This window comes from Ammodytes marinus (assembly GCF_949987685.1).
Source record: "Ammodytes marinus genome assembly, chromosome: 13".
NCBI classification, from domain to species: domain Eukaryota; kingdom Metazoa; phylum Chordata; class Actinopteri; order Uranoscopiformes; family Ammodytidae; genus Ammodytes; species Ammodytes marinus.
The window spans coordinates 23,747,095-23,759,095 of NC_137217.1; the positions used below are offsets into that span (position 1 = coordinate 23,747,095).

General features: G+C 46.0%; 1 protein-coding gene across 3 annotated transcripts in view; it reads right to left on the reverse strand.

The window, feature by feature from the left end:
• cadm4 (cell adhesion molecule 4) overlaps positions 1-12,001 on the reverse strand; it is a 169,119-nt gene that overhangs the window by 156,803 nt on the left and 315 nt on the right. The window lies entirely within an intron of this gene.

The window sequence follows — 12,001 nt, forward strand, 5'->3', positions numbered from 1 at the left end:
TAGCAGCAGACCTTTCAGGCGAAGTGTTAGTTATATGCACAAAAGGGAAAGGGACAACAGATGCATCGTGGGCAAATAGTGTGTTATTTTGTGTGAATGCTGTTGGTGCTCTAGCGTGGGTGGGCGAGGACTCATAAGGCTGCAGTGCCAGTCATCGTCGTGTGTGTGTGTGTGTGTGTGTGTGTGTGTGTGTGTGTGTGTGTGTGTGTGTGTGTGTGTGTGTGTGTGTGTGTGTGTGTTTGTATACAGGATATAACTTCCATACTTATGTGTGTATGCTGAGGGCTGAAATCAAGGTGGGCTGTTATCAGCTCCCACTGCTCCAACCATCCCACCTCCCGGCCCTCTCAGCGGTATGTCCATGGTTACAGCCACATCATTTCCAGACAGGCTCCGATGGCAGGCAGCGTTTTACTCCCCTACAAACACCCCTTCCTCCCTCCTCCCTCCTCCCTCCCCCCTCCCTCCCTCCTCCCTTTCCCCCTCCGTCCATCCCTGTATCCATCCACCACCCCTGGCCATTCCCAGCACTTCACAACTGATTGAGCAAAGCGGCAGCAGGCTACATACCTGGCTCTCTGATGGACTGCAGTGCTGCTGAGCCAAGCCTCACTGTATCTGTGCCCGTGTTTATTGCTTCTTTCACCTTCGCCGTAATTGAGTCCCTTCTCCATGCGAAATATGCACCGTTAGATGGGCAGATGTGTGTGTGTGTGTGTGTGTGTGTGTGTGTGTGTGTGTGTGTGTGTGTGTGTGTGTGTGTGTGTGTGTGTGTGTGTGTGTCAGGGGTGTGCGCAAATGTGGTCACTGGGACTCGATTGACAGGCTACATAACTCAATTCAGAAACTCTTGAGGAAACCCGATGGCTTCCTGACATGTGCCTGTCTGCGTGTGTGTGTGTGTGTGTGTGTGTGTGTGTGTGTGTGTGTGTGTGTGTGTGTGTGTGTGTGTGTGTGTGTGTGTGTGTGTGTCTATCTCACAGACACCTGTATGTATCTGCATGTATGTGGGTTTATTCCTACAGATGAGAATTTGGCGGCCCAAAAAAGTGTTGCAGTTTTTGTATTCAATGTGAAAAATCCATGTGTATCAATTTAAAAATATATACAGTATACATACTTTATATGTGTGCATAAGCACATGTTGCTTATGCAATTTAGGCTCAGGCTGAGCAAGTCAGGAGTGTGTTTGGCATCACAATAATGCCGGGACAAAGATGCATGTGTATGTGCCTCAATGTGTGAGCAGAATATACTGAGCCTCTTTCGAACACACACACCTACAGCAGCACACACAACTGTACAATGACCAAGGTGCCAAGTGATGGTGTGATCATGGGAGATTGGTAGGAAGTAAATGAAGGAATTAAATATATGAAGGAGCTAAAGTCTGCTTTGCTGCAAATACTGGGAACACAAAGTTATCGAGAGGCTCCAGCAGGAATAAAAGAAGTGTGGGGGAGGGGGGGAGTGGAGGGCGAGGGAGCTGGAAGGGGGGGAGAGAAGATATAGGGTAAGTTAAAAACAGTCATGGGAGCAAGCGAAGGTGGATGAGAGATGAATGGAGATTGTTGGGGGGACTGCATGGTCTCAGAAGTGCACGTATACGGTGGAAATAAGCCTCCACCTCCACAATATTGCAGAGCGGCATATAAGTAGAAATGCACACTTCAGCAAGCCCAGAGCAAAAAGACATGGGGGAAGAGAAGGTAAGTGTGGGGGTGCAGTAGAGAGGGGGGCAAAAAGGGAATTGACTATAAAAAGAAAACAGAAACTTAAAAGAAAAGGAAAGGAAAGGAAGTGAAAGTGTAACTTATTCCGAGAAACAAGAACACCGGGCGGAGGGAGAGGCGAGGAGGACGAAAACTAAAATAATATTGGATATGAATCTATGTGGTGTATGTAAAAAGAGAAAGGAGAGAGAGAGAGAGATTGTGGGAGGGGGGATAAAGCATCAGACAGGGAGGGAGGAAAAACATTTTCTCTATGCAAATGAGAAGGGGACAGCAGAAGCCCAGGCGTTCAAGCTGGCCACCTGGGCCCTGTCAATCCACCTTCTCTCTTTCCTCTCACTCTCTACCTCCCCCCGCACCTGGCCCTGGCACCCCTATAGCCTGCAGCTACGGTTTAAGAGGTAGCTAGGAAGGGAAGAGGCAAGGAATGGGCTACAAACAGCAGGGAAGGAAGGAGAGGCACTTAGCCAAAATATCCATCAACGAAAAAGTACCCCCTCCCCTTCCCCAAAAAAATCTCTTTCCAACCGCCACAGAGCTTGCCTCTCATTGCAAACTCTCAGTGACAGCGGGGAGCAGATTCGTGCAGGCACATGCACCTGGGGCACATGATTCGAGTGTGTGCATGAGCAAGGCCATTGGCATTTAAGTACAAACACGGTAAGACACAAAAAGAAAAGGGCACACAGGGAGGGGTGGTTGGGGATAAAAAAGCTTTTGAGTGATCCTGGTGAGTACAAACAAAAAGACACTATAAGTCACTGTTGAGGCCCTTGAACCGGCTTGGCTCTACCGGTGAATGGGGCGAGTGAGGGATCAGAGAGGAAGGAGGGAGGAAGGGAGGAGGGGGAAGAAGGCATAGAAAAGAAGAAGCAGGGAGATTGAGAGTGAAAACAGGTTTTGTTAAAAGAAGAAAAGGCGCCATCCAAAGGGTGCAAAAACAAACAAACGAAAAAAGAAACTGAAAACTTGTTCTCGGTGCATTCATGAATATGGTTGAGCACTTGGAACACAATCACCAGGTGTGTCCCCTCTATACGATCTACCCTGTGGAAGCTCATAATAAAGGGGGCCAGGGAGGGAACATGACATTTAAAATCGCAGGGAGCATCAGGACACAAGACGCCGCCGTAAATCAGTTCCGAAAGGTCTCTCCAGTCTCCTGAGTGCAGTGTAATATTTGTGTTCGTGCATATGCAAATCCGTGTATCATGCGGCGAGGGCGTGTGTGTAAGCCAACCTGCCTGCCTGCCTGCCTGCTTCCTTTGCCGCAGATCTGTGCACAAATCTGTGACACGGCCAGACTTATACATTACTCATCATTTGGGACCAACCTTGTTTATTTAATTACCTATGGTTTATGTTTGTTTTTAATTTTCCCCAACATAAGCTCTTAAATCGCTTTCATCACGGCATAACTCCAATCCATCTCTCAAAATGAGCATCAGTTATAATTGCATAGCCAAGCAGTGCTGTCAAACAGCCCCCCCCCCACCCCCACCGCCGCAAACACAGTCAAGGAGGTATAACTTCCCTGACTCATAACCCGAAGTAGCAAAGTTGACTGAATTTTCCCATGTCTTACTGATCAGTGTGAATAGCAACAATGAATTGCATTGACAAGTATGACTTATATTCAAGTTAATGATAAAATAATGAGAAAGTCAGCATAATTAAGTGTAATCTCGGCACCACAGTGTTAGTTCAGTATTTTCACTCTGCACATACAAATAAGCCTTTCAAGGAGGAAGACGTGATCTGTTTTCTAATGGGTTGACAGGTTTTTCAATGTTGAAATTTCTCTCTCATACTATTTCAATTGGTGGAAATATCCTTAGTAAAATTTGTCCAATAGAAAAGTTAAATTATGCTTTGTTCCCCTTTTGGTAACATTATCTATCCAACATATTCCTAATCTCAGTTGATCCGATCCTGACGTTGAGAAATTATCTTTATCTCCTGCTCAGTTCTGCAGACTCTTGCCCACTTCCCTCAGACTGTTAAGCCTTCATCTTGGTTTGGCAGCTTTAATTTCCTGCCTGAAGCGTACATCATATACTTTCATAGGGAATTGACATGATCACATATTCATGCAATTGAATGTCACACTAATGCAAGACTCATGTCTACGTACGTCTAACATAACATGTCATTTCTGAACATGTAATGCATATTCGTTTTATATTGTATTTTTTTCTAATAGGAAAAGCAATCTTTTCAAATAAAAAAATCATGCATTGTACTATTTCAGATCAAATATATGGAACAACTGGAAGCCTGGTGACAGGGGAGTGGACAAAGTTGCTCTGATAACGGGGAGGACAGATGGCAGCCATCTTGCCCCCAGGGAAATACAAAAAATAATCAAGAATGAAAGCAAATTCGCCCACAGCTTTCTTTTATTAGTTTCTCTTGCAATAAATTGTACATGCAGTCAAGAGGTGACAGTGCCGTGCTGTGTGTACTCTGTGGCTCCCAACACTTTAGGATCTATATTGCGGACACAAAAAAACACTTGCTGTTCATGGCTACATAGTCCACTAAAGCTAAGAATGGTTCCAACCATAGAACCCCACTGGCCTCTGCAAGCTGCTCCACAGCTCAGTTAATCAGTATATGGCCTGGCGGGTGGCGGTTGCTATGAACCACCGTTTCTCCGCAACTGCGACCAATGCCCAAGGCCTGTGTCAAACTCAGTCAGTATCACAGACTGTACTGCTGTTCCACTCGATGGCCAGAAAGGAGAGACACACTACCTCCTGCACTCCTGTAGTCCATGATAACATGAGTCACCCTCGGCAGATGGACACAGAGATAGAGACACATCTGTGGACATCAATCTGCTGGTGCACTTTAAAAGGGGGTGATAGTGCAGAGGGGCTTGTACCTGTTTACAGCCGTAAGGCGAATCAGCAGTCACTTAAATGCCCCTTTAGCTTCTCTGGAGAAAATGAATCCTGGGAGAGAATCAGCCGGAGCCTTCCTCAAGGTCGTTGGTGCTTGGCCACTTATTAAGTGGCCTTGCCAACTGTAACAATCTCTGCTGAAACAATCGCAGCAATCCAATTTGGCCCGGCTTCTTTTCTTTTGCGCTTTACTTCATTGCAGACGGGTGCATGGCCTCACTTTTTCTAGTGCCCTGCTGAAAGCAGAGCATGAATTGATGACCTTAGGAGTCTCAGAACAGCCCACCATATCATTGCGGTAAATCTCGGCCCACTACATTAAGCATACAACCACAGGCTTCTTCCCCTCAATTTTTTCTTTTTCTTCTTTTTTCTTTGTCCACCTCTCTCTCTTCTTCTATCTCTCACTCTCTCATTTCAACGAGCGCTTGGGGGTCTTTGAGGGCAGCCAACTTTCCGAGGGTTGTTTTCATGTGCTGCTAATTAATTGTGTATAATTAACGGTTGTTTTCGGTTTGCTAATGACGTGGATCAAAGCTTATTACTCGATGTTGAAGCTCTTGTCTTAGGCCTGGGCACGTGATTAAGAGAAGAGAATAGACAAGGAGAGAAGGGCGGCCGTGAGACTGTCTGGGTGCTTCTGAGAATGATCATGAAAGCTGCAGTACATCTCTTTTTCCTGTAGTTGTGTCAACACTCACTTGGCATCAGTCCAGAATGGCAATCTTAGTTGCCATCTATTGGCAGCTGCTGTTATCACTTGTTTTTCATTGAGCGACAGCATATGGTTTTTAAAGTGCATGAAGTAAGACACAAAGGGTGGTTTCCTCAAAACATTTGCAAAGATAATCAGTGATAATCCTTTTCTTACTAAATATATATTTCTGAAGCCAGCATCCTCTTTTTTTCTCCCAACTTCAAACAGTCATTCAAAATGCTAATCATTTGTGTGAGCTAATAAGGTCTGATTACAGTTTAAAAAGACAAAATGTCCTTTCTGAAGCCACTGCAAGTGACACCCCCAGTTTATCATTGCCAGACATAGATGGTTATAGCTCAAACGAATTTGCCACTCGGGGGAGAGACAGTTTTCTAAGATAGGAAACTCATCTGAGAGCTCTTCAGCATTGTTGTGTACGCATTCTGAATATTCTCCATCTGATTTTCGAGTATATAGTGCAGGGCCTTGACTGTCAATCTCATCAAGGCGAGACCTATTAACGGCGCTGATATGAAGGAGGATTGTAAAAGGCAGACAGATAAATGGGCCTATGCTTGTGTGTGGGTGTGTAATTCTCTGAGCCGAAGCACCGTGCAGCTTCTCCGAAAAAGTAAGAGGACCGGCCATGAGCTGCAATTTCAATACGTGTGCGTGTGTGTGTGTGTGTGTGTGTGTGTGTGTGTGTGTGTGTGTGTGTGTGTGTGTGTGTATTTTGACCTCATCGATCACGACACCCCGTCTCTCTGGTGTGGTCACCTACACAGTGCTTGCACTCTCTCCGTCTTTCTCTCGTATGTATCACCATCCATCTCTCTGTCTATCCTCCTCTTCCTCCTCCTCCTCATCACACCCACCCAGCACCCTGTACTTTTCAGCAGTTGTACCACCTTAATCGCACCCTTCCCTCCTTCCTCACTAATTTCTTTGCCTTCTGAATCCATCATGTCAGCACAGCAGGGTTTGCATCTCTCTCTCTCTCTCTCTCTCCCTCTCTCTCTCTCTATTTTTTTCTGACTTTACACCCTTCCATTTTAGAGCTGAAATCCTGCAATCATTCACTTGTTTGTTGGACTCCTCTCCGGCTGACTTTCTCCCATCCTGCTCCTCCCTGCTCCACTGGTCTGTGACGCATGCCCCTGGCGCTTTACCTCCCTCACTCCCTTCCTTCACTCCTTTATACACTGTGCAGCCATCCATCTCTCTCTCTCTCTCTCTCTCTCTGACTCTCCCTCTCTGACCCAATCAAGTCCCTCGGTGCCACAGCTTAGCCTGGTCACTCTTCATCAGCTAGCCTCCACTGGACACACAGACCTCCCAAGGATAAAAAGAGAAAACGGGGTCCATGTTGGCAAAACTCTGTGCCCAGCCTTGACAGTTGTTGCACCTGGGTGGAAGTCACTTCAATGATCCTACTTACCCTTAGACAAGTACCTCATTACCAGCCATCTTCCTCTACCTCTTGTCTCTACATCAAGTCTTCCAAGGTGAGATTTGTATTAGCGCACTCCGCACTGGCAAAGTACACAGTTTTACCAGCTCTTCAACTTTTAGGGTACTTGCCCTTTCCAGCTCGATCAGCCTCTTTCTACCAATAACGCCTAGTGAAGGGCTCCCCCGCTCGCGCCTGAGTGAGGATAATCACCTTGGTTACCAGCGTTACCGGGAGGCCGCTGTAGGGCCAAGTTAGCGGTGTGCCCTACGGGAGCTGTAGAGACAGGTATCACAGCAGCCAATGACTGTGGGAGTTAAACAAGCCAACCCAGGGCCAAGCAGGAGGTATGAATGTTTACCCTTAGTCATGGAAACTGTGTCACCAGCGGCGAGGAATGTTTGCTCCCTGTGGCGTTAATGTTGTAATGGATCCCCTCTTTCTTCCTCCCAACTCTGTTTAACTGACCCCATTTCAACTTTGACTGGCTCAAAGCATAACTTAACTTCACCCTGTTGCCCCAGTAGGAAGAATAGATAGCCACATGCCTTTTGTGTGTAGCGCCAAGAAGCAATGTCGAGGGGAATGGCTGTTTACTGATTTCACACTCCCATGGCAAAGACAAATATACAGCCGAGAGGGGTCAGTGACTGGAGAAAAGCTGCTGGCTCAGGGGACATCAGGTCGCAGTATGGTAGGCTGCATACCCGAAGCTGGGCGTTTTTTTTTTCCGCTTTTGCAACTGAGCCAATCAGATCATACGGAGCACTGGTTACGAGATTGATTGGCAGGCTTTGGTGGGCAGCAAATGGGGGAGACGTCCTTGGCATCCTAGTCAGCATTAAAAAAAACTTCAGCGGCAAAAGTTGGTGAAACGCCAGTTGCTCTTTTAGAGAGCGACACATAAGGACGCCATAGATCACCATTATGATAATCACAAGCTGCACTGTCTGGGGAATAGTAATGGGAAGGAGATGAGGTGGCAGCCATAAAGAGTGTTTCTACATTAGCGCCGGCCTGATTAGATTGACAGAAAGTTTCGCTAATGGACAATTAAACAAATGTTCAAATGAGATATAAGGCTTCAATTACCGATCGGTGTCTCTGGTGTGCCCCTTTTCAATCATTCTAACTCACGTATTCTGTTTGTACATGAACTTCTCCATGAGGACAAAACATAAGACTGAAAACACAGCGCTGTAAACAGGATATGAAAAATGGATACGTGATGTCCCAGTTTTGGAAATAAAATGACTTGTCAGGTCTCATTTCCCTTTTATTCTATTCACATATAGATGTTAAAAAATAAAGGCCTCTCAGGACTTGGACTATAACACGGGTTACTGAAATGGAATCATTGTGTGAGACAAAAAGCAGCCCAAAACAAGGAGTTACGGCTCGCATTGTAGACTGGGGGGGGGGCAGATTAGGAAATAATTACTGTAAAATACATCACCTGCACTAAAAGGTGAAGCTAGGAACTTCTTCTGCTTCTGAATAATGGACCCATAAAAGCCCAGGGGAGAATAAAACCAGCCCACACTAAGCTCCGTAACTCTTTTAGCCATGATTTTCCATAAAAGGCAGCACAGTCCAATTTGTTTATGGAGCTTACGCTGAGGCAGTTGCTCAGCGGAGATAGTGGGCCACCCTGACAGGACACCTTAAAGACGCCATCAGTTGATCAAACACGACTATGCACGACATCAGTAGGCAGCGCATTTTTTTTTCTCAAACGGCTCGTTTGAGCTCATATTGAGCTTATGGGCACACCGGCACTGTCTGCCAAGTTCAGGTTGTCCAATTATTTAGACCTGCAAAGAGACAGCGAATCATTGAAAAACATAAAATGCAACACAGGACAAGGCTAAGAATTTACACCGTGAACCAGCAGATGGCAGAACAGAGATCAAGGAATAGAGGTCTCGCTCTTTTTAATTAAATTGTCGAATTTTATTTTATTTCGAGGGGTGAATTATCCTCCAAGGTTTGGATCAAAGGATAGACCTTGGCTTGGAGTCAAGACTTTTTCCAAAGCATTAGAGTACAAAGAAAGACGCTGAAAGAGCAAGCCCAGTGCAATGTGGAAGAAAGTGAAAAAGCAATCTTGACTTCAGAATGATGCAAACTGCATCCGACATGCATCGAAAACTGCAAGTGTTGCTCAGAAAAACTCATGCATTAGCTGTTCTATTCCTATGTTCAAAAGAGAGTCTAATGTACTACGAGAGCTGTCTGTAGACAAGGTGTTTATGCATGTGTACATGTATGTTCCTGCTCTCATACGTGTGCTCATTTGTGTCCATATTCTTTAGTTTCTGTGTGCACAGCATATCCCTTGATGTTTGTGTTTACATGGCAGGCCTCCCTTCTGTGACTCACAGCGACATTGATTTATGCATCGCCTCTGTTGTGTGTGTGTGTGTGTGTGTGTGTGTGTGTGTGTGTGTGTGTGTGTGTGTGTGTGTGTGTGTGTGTGTGTGTGTGTGTGTGTGCGTGCGTGCGTGTGTGTGTGAGATTACTTATACCAGCCATAATTGGTATTCAAATCTCCTCCCACAAGTACGTCCAACTGCTGCCGTTTTTCTAGCCAAGGTCCAAACAGCATGATGGGGAACAAGCTCAAACGGATGGCTCTCATTGCACACATTCAAATAAACAAATGGAGGTGATTTAATGCACACAGCGATAAGGAAGGTGGTAATGGAGGCCTAGGAGAGGAATGGGGAGGCGGTGGAGGAACAGAAGTAAAGGAGGGGGTGCGTGGTATAGCAGTAAAGGCTGGCCAAGAAGCAAAGGTGGAGTTAGCATCATTTGTTACAGTAGCGTAAGTTTGGCCCACAGCTGCTGTGGATCAGCCACCCCCACAAAGCCATGCACTCTGTGCACAAACACTGACTTTGTGTGCTGCTGATTGTATATGCGTGTGTATGCGTGCGTGCGTGCGTACGTGCGTGTGTGTCCGTGTGTCCCTCAGGCCTGCCCGTCAGACACACTGTGAAGTCTTTCTGCTTTTCATCTCTCACTCTTCCTCTCTCCCTCGCTCTCTTTTCTTTCATTCTTGCTCTCTCCATCTTTCCAATCCTCTGTCTTCCCTTAATTTTTCACGGGAGGGCCAAGTCTCCCAGCCTCGCCATCTTCACAGCACCCTCTCCATCTATCCATCCACCCGTTTGTCTATCTATACAATCAATCTGTCCATCTCAATCCTGGCATAATAACAACCAGCATCACTCATTCCCTCCCAACTTTTGCCTTTCTTCTAAATTAGTTTTGCCTAGACATGCAGATTTTTTATTGGATAAACTTTTTATTTATTTTTTTATTTATATGGCATGAACAATATACTGTATGTTAATATGTGCAGGGTGTTCACAAGAGACCCTCTTTTCACTCTTCTCTCTCTCTCTCGCTCCACTTTTCCCTCCCTCCTTCCTCTATCCATCCCTGCCTCTAACCCCCCTCCACCCGCGGCCCCCTGTCTCTCCCGGCCCCTGTCAGTGGCTAGATTAATGACAGTGATCAGTGAGCAGCCCCCAGCAGAGGTTGCCTGCAGCTCAGGCAAAGCTCGGCATGTGTACGCAGCACACGCGCACATGCACATTCACACAGACATAAGGCACATTTACATGCAGCAACACGCAAGCATGTTCACAAATGGTCGCCCAGACACAGACACACACACACACACACACACACACACACACACACAAACCTCTTACACAGTCCTCCAGCTAGACTGACCCGCAAACGCCTACATGCTTATGCATATAAATCAAACCTGCACTCTTAGAGAAGCAGACATACAAATTCATAGGCACAAATACACTCAAGGGAAGAAATCAATACGTGGTGAAGATGGTATCAGTGCAGCCAGGAGAACAGCTTTGGAGCAATGTAGCACCACCTATATAAGAAAAGACACCAGCACAACACAACAGCATAGCACAGCACAGCACAGGTCTGGCTGACCTAGCACTTAACCCTCTCACTGCCGAAGGACAACGTAAACAAAGCCCTACAGAGCACAATGACCAGGGGACACAAAGTGAAGCAACATATGTGTGCACCATTCACTGAAGCCTTGAGATAAACTTAATGCAGTTTGTTATGAGTCCACATTTTGACCAAATCCAAGCAGATGGCACTGTATTCTGTGAGTCATAATTGAGCCTAATCCAGATCCACATTTTTTGCAGCAGATGCACAGTTTGTTATAGGGCTCTAGTGACCATGAATTACGCTATGCCTGTATAAGGAATCAATGCTGGAGACTCCAAGACTGAGAGGTGTAGTGGTGAGAATGATTGCAGTAAAGGAACCGCAGGTGCCAAAAAAAGGCATGGAATAGATGCTCTTAAGGAAGTATTGTATCTGATAAGATGAGGTCTCAAAGGTCCTTTCAGTCATTAATAGGCTACTATATACTGCAGAGTGTAAAGGCAGTAGGCAACACACACCACGCACACTTCTGGTCCACTGCGGGCATTTGTTATGAGCTCTCATGTGGCTGTCAGAATATTCAATCTCTGCATAGTAGCCCATATGCTTGGATTGGTTTTACGGGACACACACACACACACACACACACACACACACACACACACACACACACACACACACACACACACACACACACACACACACACACACACGAGAGAGTCTGTGATACAATACATCCAAATCACGGTCTGTCTTGCAGAAAATAATCAAAACGTTGTGACGCACGAGGGTTCAACAGAGCAAGGGATGATTTCATAATAAATAAATTGTGCGTGGCAAAGAAAAAGTGAGAGCGAGCCTTCATCTTTCACTTTTGTTTTAGTGAGTTTGGGGCTCTTTCCAGTCGCGATAAGTGCTCTCAACACAATGACTCATATACCCAGGTAGCTTTACGGACGATGGAGCCTGTACTTGCGCAAATGGCTTTTGATTCTAATTACCCAGTGGTGAACACTAACAGCGGTCCGCAGGCTATATAGGATGATTGTACAACTGGCATATCTGCACGTGTTTGTTTCCCGCGGTGAGCTCCTCCTTCACCCCCTTTCCCATTCCTTGACATGTCAGGAAAAGACCCGGCGCTTATTTCAGCTATTTCTTAGATGACTTAAGCAAACTTACACGGGAAAAAGCCCCAGCAACATCGAGGTGGCTTAACACTCTTTTTCATTCACCTCACACTCATTCACTCTCACTGGCTCGAGCTCTT